This window comes from Colobus angolensis, unplaced genomic scaffold (assembly GCF_000951035.1).
Source record: "Colobus angolensis palliatus isolate OR3802 unplaced genomic scaffold, Cang.pa_1.0 Scaffold152, whole genome shotgun sequence".
Classification (NCBI taxonomy): domain Eukaryota; kingdom Metazoa; phylum Chordata; class Mammalia; order Primates; family Cercopithecidae; genus Colobus; species Colobus angolensis.
In genome coordinates this window covers 1,876,047-1,887,407 of record NW_012114622.1, presented here as the reverse complement: position 1 = coordinate 1,887,407, position 11,361 = coordinate 1,876,047, and positions in this window count along the sequence as shown.

Here is an 11,361-nt window from a genome sequence, read left to right as displayed (position 1 = left end):
TTAATTCAAGATGGATTAGAGACTTAAATGTTAGACCTAATACCATAAAAACCCTAGAAGAAAACCTAGGTAGTACCATTCAGGACATAGGCATGAATCCAGAATCTTTAAAGTTAATTTATATAAAGTTTTATGAGATTTATTTTACTATATAAATAAATTTTACTATATATAAATTGTTTTCCTGAGAAAACTGCCACTCAGAATTTTTTCCTTTTGTGGCAAAAAGTTAAATGCCCTAGATATTACTACTTAATAATTCATAGTAAGCAATTTTTATATTATTAAATAATATTCAAAGTCATTATTGTAATGATTGTGCACTAGATATCATATAGATGTACAACTACTTAACCATTTCTCCTCTTGGTCTTAGTTCCCTCCATATTTAGTAATACGAATAACTTGTTCACTGGTTTAATTGGGCATGCAAGAAGGTACAATAAAATATATGCTGAAAACAACATTGATCAGTTCCCCAGTCATAGCTTTCTATGGGGACCACCAATACAGCCGTACTCCCTCCTGCCTCTTGCAAATTGCCACAGTCAGGGTCTTAGCCAAGGTAGCTAAGAGACTTGGTAAAAGCCTCCATGTTCACCCAACACAGAAACAGCTGACAAATAAAAAGCCCTAGGAGCAGCCTTGAAGACAGTTAAGCCAACTAAATGCCAAAATTGATGCCAAGTCAGAGCATTCTCTTGTATCTGTCAACTCCACAGGTGAGCAATGAACCTACACACTCTGCTAACATGTGGCAAGTTTCCAGACCCAAGGCATCTTCTCCAATTGAGAACCAATTAGGCTGAAAGTACTTAACAATTAAATTCCTCCCCTTGGTATGTCCACAGTCCTATAAAATTCCAACAGATAATTGCAGTAGGAGTGAAAGAGATCAAACTTAGCAGGGCTTATAAAACACATCTCCAGTGACTCAAGGCTATGTGATGTTAGGATTATTTAGTACTCACAGAGTACCTTTTTTCCTCCACCCCGCACTGGGCCCACCCACAGGGATAATGAGAGAAGACAAATATAGAGCTCTAAGTGAAACTGCACCACAAGTCCAAGTTTAGGTACATGATGAGACACGATACTCAATAGACAAAATTTGGTTATTCTAAATTGCATTGACTGCTTGACTTGAAAACAGAATTTTCTTGAGATCTCATGAAGCACATTTGTCCTTCGTAACCCTTTCATTTCTGCTGTCTTCATCCTGGGTACATGCTCAGTATAGTGAGCGTTTATTATTCTTTTGCTAGCAGGAAGGTTAGTGGAGATATTCTCAGAACTATATAACACACAATGGGCACCCTCCTGGGATTTTTCTAGGAAAGAAGTAGCCGTAACAAAATTGTCAACCTCCACACATATCCTAGTACCTTTAGGACTTCAATTGTTCCCTCTATGGATTCTAAAATTGTTACAAGTTATTGCAAAAGGGAAAATGCTCATTTAAGACTGAACAAAAATCCAGAGATCTCTAGCAAAGGGTAACAGCTTCTACTTTTCTGTCTCTGCTGGATCTTACACAGACATCCATCACAGCACTTATAGCACTTTTTCTTTTTTTTTGCATTCTTCTCATACACACACAATTAATGCTTTCAAAAATGTGGTCTGGCCGGGCATGGTGACTCACACCTGTAATCCCAGCACTTTGGGAGGCCGAGGTGGGCGGATTACCTAAAGTCAGGGGTTCAAGACCATCCTGGCCAACATGGTGAAACCCTGTCTCTACCACAATACAAAAATTAGTCAGGCATGGTGGCATGCACCTGTAATCCCAGCTACTCAGCAGGATGAGGCAGGAGGATTGCTTGAACCTGGGAGGCAGAGATTGCAGTGAGCTGAGTTCGTGCCACTGCACTCCAGTCTGTGCAATAGAGTGAGACTCTGTCTCCAGAAAAAAGAAAAAAGAAAAAAAAAAAGTGTGGTCTATGAACCACCAATATCAAAATCTTGGGAGTGGTGTGGTTGATAAAATAGTTTCCTGGGACTCGGCCCCAGGCCAACTAAACTTGAATGTTCACAGGGTGGGAAGTGGGATTCAGTCAGATGATTTAGAGTCTGACAACCACTTTACTGAGCCCTAAGTCTCTCAAGCACAGGGAATTTGTCCCAGCAAGAGAGAAAATATTTGGGACCAAAGGAAGGACTAAGATCTACCAGACAACCAGATATAGGACACAGGCACTGGCCGTTTCTGCCTACAAGGACAACCCCAGTCCTACGTGGCCTGAAAAGACTCTAACAGCCCATATGCCTTGTTATAAACTCTGAAATAGTTCACTTTATAAACGAAGCTCCTGGAGAGAATAGTGCACAATTTCTCTTTCTCACTGCCTGGGAAAAGGTCTTTGAGCAAGAATGAAAACAAGGATAATAATAGAATTGAGTTCCTGGGCTGTTCTAAGGAATTACCATTAAAATCAATCATGAAATTATTTTATAATATAATGTGAAGTGTAACTTCTTAAAATAGGAATAATAAGTCTGAATTTGCTTTTCCCCCCACTTTGTTCATTAATTCATTTAGTTATTCAATGATTCATTTTCTTATTCAGTAAATATTTATTGAGCACCTACCATGTACCAGGCACTGAACTAACAGCTAAGGATAAACAAGATAGACAAAGTCTCCGCCCTTGTTTGGTAGAAATTTGTTTCATTTATTCATGCATTCATTCAACAAATGTAACTAAACACATCATTTGGAAGAAACTGGGCTGGGCACTTTGAAGAATGTTTAGACAAATGATGTGTAAACCATGTCCTCTAGCAGTTTTCAATCTAGCTGGGATGTCAGAGACCCAGCCAGAAATGATTCATTCTAGTACAAGGCAAAACAAAATGACCAAGTAAAAAATGAGATTGCTTCTGACTCAGGTTGACTGAAAAGGAGAGACTTAAGCAAAGTTGTAAACTGAGGCAAATTTTGACATTCAGGTATGAAAACAGCATATTCATCTGCTGAAATCACAAGGGCAAAAGCAAGTATGCCCATCTAAATATTTGAAAAAGTGTAACAAGCTGAGTGCTGTATATGTGTGTTTAAAAACTGAGGAGAAAAGCATCTGACCAGTTGAAGGATACCTGGCTAAAAATTTGGTCTATGTGGCATCCTTATATGTGCATCTTCCTTTTCTATTTATTTATTCAATTATTTATGTAAACTATTTATTAAGCATCTAATATTTGTCAGGCATCATACTAGGTGAGTGTATTAGGGTTTTCTAGAGGGAAAGAATTAATAGGATATATGTATATATGAAAGAGAGTTTATTAAGGAGAATCGACTCCCACGATCACAAGGTGAAGTCCCACAATAGGCCATCTGCAAGATGAGGAGCAAGGAAACCAGTAGTGGCTCAGCCTGAGTCCTCAAACCTCAAAAGCAGGGAAGCTGATAGTGCAGCCCTCAGTCTGTGGCCGAAGGCCTGGAAGCTCCTGGCAAACCACTGGTGTTAAGTCCAAGGGTCCAAAAGCTGAAGAACTTGGAGTCTGATGTTCAAGGGCAGGAAGCATCCAGCATGAGAGAAAGATGAAGACTGGAAGACTCCGCAAGTCAGCTTCACCCTCCTTCTTCTGTCTGCTTTATTCTAGCCATGCTGGCAGCTGATTAGATGGTGGCCACCCAGATTGAAGGTGGGTCTGCCTCTCCCAGTCCATTGACTCAAATGTTATTCTCTTTTGGCGACAACCCCACAGACACACCCAAGAACAATACTTTGCATCCTTCAATCCAATCAAATGGACACTCATTATTAACTATCACACTGAGCATATATAAATGAGATCTCTGATTTCTACCCTTGAAAGCCTAGGAAACAAGAGAGAAATAGTGAGCACATGGCGTATGTGCTACCTTTTCTATCTCCCTTGCCCATGACCCAAATCACTAATTAACAGAGTAGCCTTTTCTGCTGAGCCTATATACAGTCTCTGAACACTAAAAAACAGTATTCCATGCAAGCATTTTCAAAAAAAAAAAAAAAATTCAGTGTCAGAGATATGTGGAGGAAGGCTGAAATTTCCCAACCAAGGCGACCTTGGATTAGTCTTGCTAGTGGATCTGCCAGCTGACCACAGATGCACGAGCACTGATGCGTTTGGCTTAGCTCAGATCTGCAAAATCTTCTATAAATCCACAGACTTGTGAAAAATAATATACAGTTGTTATTTTAAGCCACAAAGTTTTGGAGTGGTTTATAATGCACAATAGCAAACTGATAAAGAATTTGGTATTGCACTTTGGTTCTGTCATAAGTAAAACTTAAAAGATGTGACATTGGCTTTGGGTCAGAAAAGTTGGCAGAAGCTAGAATAATGGTGAGGAAGCTGTTAAAGGAGACTGGAGAAATGGCGATCCATTTCATATAATGGTGAAACCACTGTTAAGACTGCCACCTCTTATAACTAAGAAAATTTTAAATGTACTAACGAGCTTTTGGATTTAAGCAATGAGATTTCCATGCAGAATGTTGAAAGTGCCAGCTGGCTCTTATTGACTGTATTTGATACACTACTACAAGAAAGAGATATTCTAAAGAAAAGACTAGCTATTCTACAAGGAGAACATAGAGAAAATATGGAGTTCATGATTTTCTGGGAGGGACATAAAACTATTTTTTATCTCTAGCCCCTCTAGGGAGCAATATAACTCTCAAAACAAATTTAAGCTTGGGGACAAAGATAAAATCACAGGCATGGCTATAAGATCTTTTTTGAAGATCTGTGAAGGAATTCAGGCAAAGTCTAGTAGAGCTTCTCTACTATACAAAAGAGATTAGAATATTAGTAAAGGTGTGACTTTTATCTCATGAAGTAGAATCCAACCATATTCATAGGAATTCAGAATATTTTTAATTCATCTAGATTGGCAACATTTTGCCAGCCTGGAGGAAAAAAGAATTGAGACTCTATAGAGGTGTCTCACACTTGTAGAAAGACATCTCTGCCCCTAATTTCCTATAGGCAGGAAGCAGGAAAATCTTCCAATATTCTTTTCTGAAGTGGGCAAGAAAAGTGGAAGACACATGCCAACAGCCATGGAAAACAATGAACTGAGGAGCATTCCCAGAAAGCAGAATGAATCAAATAACATCTCCCATCTCCAGAGTAGGGGAAATGGAAAGCATCTGCCCAGAAAGAGTTCAGAGTTTCCACAGACCAGTGACTGCTATGTAGTTTCAATTCATCTCCTTTCTAAATGAGAATACTTATATAAGTTTTTCTGTCCTCATTTCGCCATTCTATGTTGAGCATGTTTAGAGCAAATTTTTGCCAGCAAATTTTGTTATGTTTTTTGCCAGAACTTAACTTTTTTGATCAAGAGGAGCATGTAATGAACCTGATATAGATCACAATGCCCTGGACTTCAAGTAGGATGCCCCCACTTGAAGAGATTTTGGAAGGTCCTGGGATAGGAGGAATATATTTCACAAGGGGAAGCATGTTAGTAATTGTGCCCAGAAGGCAGAATATGGCAGATTGAGCGAATTAGGGGACCCAGGTTTTCATAACTGCTGTATCTTTCCCCTTTGGTAGTACTGTCACACTCTAACTCTAGGTTTAACCAAGTGACTGTTTGGATGAGTGAGAAAAACTTAAAACCAGCAGAGGCTTGAAAATTTGCTTGTGCATTTCTGCCTTTTGTTTTTGATTCCTGCCACTACCATGAGAACCTACCAGGCTAGCCTGCTGAAGGGAATGAAAGACACATAGAAGAGAGCCAAGTTGTTCTAGCTGAACTTATACTAGACTAAACCATCCCCAGTCAACTTACCAGCTGACTGCAGATGCCCAAGATGGCAAAATGAGCTGAGCCTATCCTAGATCAGCAGAATCTTTCTGCCAGACAGTAGACCCACAAGAAATAATGACCACTAAGTTTATGTTACGCAGCAAGAGTGAACTGATACAGACAGCATGTGTGATGAAATCTATTTACAGTCTCAGTAGTAGAGTTCCTTTTAAAGAAGTTGGAGGCAAATTTGAAGGATATTCCCTCATTAATAGATTCGTCTTTTTAGTGATATTCATAAAATCTCAGCTCGATGGACATCTCTAAATTGACAGACAGATAGAAAGAATAGCAGTGAGGTGATACCAATATGAGAATTCAACAAGTCAGTGTCTGAATCACTGAAAACAGCCTTGGTCAGAGATGTGATTATGCCATCTGCCTTAGTCTATTCTCACACAGCTAATAATGACATAACTGAGACTAGGTAATTTATAGAGGAAAGAGGTTTAATTGACTCACAGTTCAGCATGTCTGGGCAGGCCTTAGGAAATTCACAGTCATGGTGGAAGGGGAAGCAAACATGTCCTTCTTCATGTGATGGCAGGAAGGAGAAGAATGAGAGCCAAGTGAAGGGAGAAGCCCCTTATGAAACCATCAGATCTCATGAGAACTAACTCACTATCACAAGAACAGGATGGAAAGAACTGCTCCCATGATTCAATTATCTCCACCTAGTTCCTCCCCACAACATGTGGGGATTATGGAAACTACAATTCAAGATGAGATTTGGGTGGGGAAACAGTCAAAGCAGATCACCATCATAGACCAGCTCAGCCTCTTAAATGCAGAATGATGCCCAAGGAGACCATCCTTCACTTAGGAAGGAGTCTAGTTTAATTACATTTGATAATTAGATAATGCTGCAATTAAAAATTACACGTTAGATGAATGGGGGGATTCTCAGTGGTATTGGAGAAGAAAGGATTGATCTATGAGATGCATCAAGGACAACCCAACTGGTTGTAGGGTCTAGTTGTAGATGGGGAAATGTGAAAAAGGAGGCATCAAAGGTCATCACAACCTAGTCATTAATCTACTTAAAAACCTTCAATAGCTCCATGGAAACTTATGTGATGTCTCTACTAAAGTCTAAGTTCCGTGAAGAACCAAATAATTAAAGATAATCGTCATCATCATCACCATCATCAAATCTAACACTTATTGACCATGTATTCTTATTACATGTCAGGCAGTGTACTAGGAAATTTGCCTTCATTAATTGTCTTGTTTACTTTTTACAATACCCTTGGAAAATAGAAACTGATATTATCCCCATTTTACACATGAGAAACTGAAGTCTAGGGAACTTGAAGTGATTTGCCCATGGTCAGGCAGTTAAAACACAACGGAGTCAAAGTTCAAACAGAGGTCGTCCACTGACTTGAAAGCATTCATTCTTAAATATTATCCTATTCTTCCTCTCTTATTGGGATAGTTGCTAGCTCCCCAGTGTCAACTCAGGTTTGTTATGGTATATACGATACATATTTGTTGAGTTAATGAATGAAGAAATGAGAAGAAAATAAATGAATAAAAAGATAAATTGATCCCAAATGAGTAAGAGAATAATAGTACTAATGACAGAACCAAAAACAAAAACAAAAACAAACAACAAAAAAACAAAAAAACAAAAAAAAACTGAGAGAAGTCCTGCAAGGTGAAGGCAAGGAAACTTTGCATTTTATTATGGCAATAATAGAATGACAGTTCCTCCATGTGTTCAGGAAGAAATTAGCAAGATGACATTTGAAAAAGAAATTAAGTGAACACAGGTTTTTGGCACCTTTGATATGAAGAAAAATAGGTTATTTATATAGGTAAGAATGACCTTTGTACATCTAGAAGCAAAAGGCAAAAAAAAAAAAAAAGGAAGAAAAAAATGTGGAAAAAAAGGAGGTTACCAAAATGAGCCAGTGCTCTGGGAGTTTGTTGCTAAGAAAGAAGGCTTCACTAGGTTATGGTCAAACAAGGCCATGCTATAAAGCATTCGTCCCAGGGCACACCTGCTTCTATATTACCTCCCCTAATTAACAAGAACAGCTGAGAATTCATTGATTATGTTCCTATGTGTATTACTCACTCTGCCAGACCCTTGATAATGGAATTCATAATTTAATCTTCATGGAAACACTAGTTTGATACTATTATTTCCATTTTACAGATGAAGTTCAGTGAGAGAAAGATCCTTCTGCTAAAAATGGTGGAGAGGTACAAACTTCGATCTGTCTAACACTAAAACTCTTCCTCGTTTTTCTATATCGGACAAACAGAACTGCCAGACCACTGACTGAAAGAGAGCATTCACCCCTCTTGCCTTCAATGGACAATATAGAAGAAGAAACTTCTTTTTCCTCCAATACATTTTTCCAAGGAGAGAAAAGAGTAATAAACATGAATGACCATTTCCAATCATGTGTACGTAAGTAGACTTAGTTGAATCATTATAGCAATAATTATTGATTCTTTTATTTAATTCCTTGAAAAGAAAGAGATATACCTAACTTTAATTGAACTACCATAATATCATGAAGACAATATAAAACAGTTAAAACAGCAGTAAGTTGCCTTTTCTTTTCCAGCTCAGTGTCTTTATTCTTTTCCATCCTCAATAACTATCTACACCATTTTTGTCCATGTCAGACTATAAGGCTTGACTAAGAATTTGGTCAGCCCCATTATAACTCCTTGCATGGCACACAAAGGTATTCTCCATGAGATGGAGTCCGAGTCACAGAAGGTTTTGCAGTGGAAAGTTGGAGCCTTTTCTTCACCCTTAGTTACACACTCTAGTGTTAATGGAAGGATTCCTCCATTCCTAACAGAATCTGGGAGAGAGTTAAGAATCCTATGATGGGCACCATGTGGAGGCACAATTTGCTTGTTGTCTAACTAGCTGTTAGTCTACCTCTTTCCTGGAGTGCGAGTATAGATTTCACCAAACAAAAGTATTATCTTTCCCCTAATTCCCATTTACTCTTTAAGGTTTTATAAGCAGGCACTTTTTACTAATATTTCAAGTTACTTCTGACTTTTGATCTTCTTTAATTGTCATCTAAGGACATGCATTATCTCCCCCAAGACATTGCAGTTTCTTGTAAGCAGGGATGCCCTAAACATGAGTTTGGGTGATGGCAAAATAAAATTGAGAAGAGAGACTCAGACTGAGAAACTTATTACACAAAATAGGGTAGGATAAGTAATAGGAGGTAGGAGGCTGACCCAGCTATACTCTAAATGCGCCAGCAGAGCTTGGTAACCATGCAGGAAAGTGGTAGCAGCAGTCCAGTCAGGCAGGCAGTATAACAGGGGGTTAAAAAGTCAGGCAGGGAGAACATGGTGATGAGCCTTCCAGATAAAGGTAATATGAATAGGTGGTCAGCACTAGAGGATAAGAATGGATCCAGCAGGGCCTGGGCTTTGTGAACAGGGCGCCAGGTATCACGTTATAGGAAGGGGATCTGCCGGTGACAGATGCAGGCTCCAGAAGCATCAGAGTCCTGGAAAAGAAATAAAGACAGGAGAGAACAAGACAGAAACTCTAGAAGTTATTTAAGCTCAGAAACTTGGAGAAGTTGGACGAGGTCAAGGAGAATGTGCCATATCAGCAGTCAGAATGATAGTCTTGAGCCCCTATGCCAGATATAGAGCAAAGTGCCTTCCATGTTAGTGTTAGTACCCAGATTGTCTCAGGGAGCCATTGATGACGTTTATAGAAATTAAGCCATAGTACTCAGCTTGTCTCAGGGAGCCATTTATGAGGTTTATAGAAATTAAGCTAGCCCCTGAAATGACTGTAGATTACATATTTTTAAATTCCACCATGGGTTTACATCTAGAGCTCTGCATGTAGAAGACACTTGATTATAATCACATAGAACTAAGTGCATTATATGCGCTAGACACTAGTCTAAGTGCTTGACATGAGTTATCACATTTAACCACATCCTAAGATTGTATATACAATTATGCACCAAATAACATTTTGGTCGACAATAGATCATATATGACAGTGGTCCTAAAAGACCATAACATCATATTTTTACTGTACCTTTTCTATGCCTAGCCATGTGTAGATACACATATACTTACCATTGTGTTATAATTGCTTACAGTATTCAGTACAGTAACCTGCTATACAGGTTTATAGCTTAGGAGCAATAGGCTATACTATATATAGCCTGAGTATGTAGTAGGCTACGCTATCTAGGTTTGTGTAAGTACACTCTATAACGTTTGTACAAAATTACCTAATGATACATTTCTAGAAATGTATCCCTGCCATTAAGCAATTAATTATTGTACTATTATTCTTATTTAATAGAAAGAAAGCCAAGGCCCAAGCATATGAAATAAATTGCCCAAGAGCTGGAAGCACTCCGCTTGAAAACCAGCACAAGACAAAGATGTCCTCTCTCACCACACCTGTACAATGTAGTATTGGAAGTTCTGGCCAGGGCAATCAGGCAAGAGAAAGAAATAAAGGTGTTCGAATAGGAAGAGAGGAAGTCAAACTATCTTTGTTTGACGATGACATGATCCCATCTTCTCAGCCCAAAAGCTTCTTAAGCCAATAAGCAACTTCAGCAAAGTCTCAGGATACAAAATCAGCATGCGAAAATGGCTAGCATTCCTATACACCAACAACAGGCAAACTGAGAGCCAAATCATGAATGAACTCCCATTCACAATTGCCACAAAAAGAATATAATACCTAGGAATACAGTTAACAAGGGAAGTGAAGGACCTCTTCAAGAGGAACTACAAACCACTGCTCAAAGAAGTCAGAGAGGACACGAACAAATGGAAAAACATTGCATGCTCATGGATAAGAAGAATCAATATCATGACAATGGCCATATTGCCCAAAGTAATTTGTAGATTCAATGCTATTCTCATTCAACTACCATTGACATTCTTCGCAGAATTAGAAAAAAATATTTTAATATTCATATAGAACCAAAAAAAAGCCCAGAGAGCCAAGACAATCTGAAGCAAAAAGAACAAAGTTGGAGGCATCACACTATCTGATTTCAAACTATACTACAAGGCCACAGTAATCAAAACAGCATGGCACTGGTTCAAGAATAGACACATAGACCAACGGAACAGAATAGAGAACCCAGAAATAAGACCACACACCTACAACCATCTGATTTTGACAACCTGACAAAAACAAACAATGGGGAAATAATACTCTATTTAATAAATTGTGCTGGGAGAATTGGCTGGCCACATGAAGAAAATTGAAATTGGACTACTTCCTTATACCACATACAAAAATCAACTCAAGATGGATTAAAGACTTAAACATAAAACTGGAAACTATAAAAGCTGTGGAAGAAAATCTAGGCAATACCATTCAGGACATTGGCATGGGCAAAGACTTCATGACGAAAACATCAAAAGCAATTTCAATAAAAGCAAAAATTGACAAATGGGATCTAATTAAAGAACTTCTGCACAGCAAAAAAAAACTATTATCAGAGTGAACTGTCAACCTACAGAATGGGAAAAAAATTTTGCAATCTATCCATCTGACAAAGGTCTAA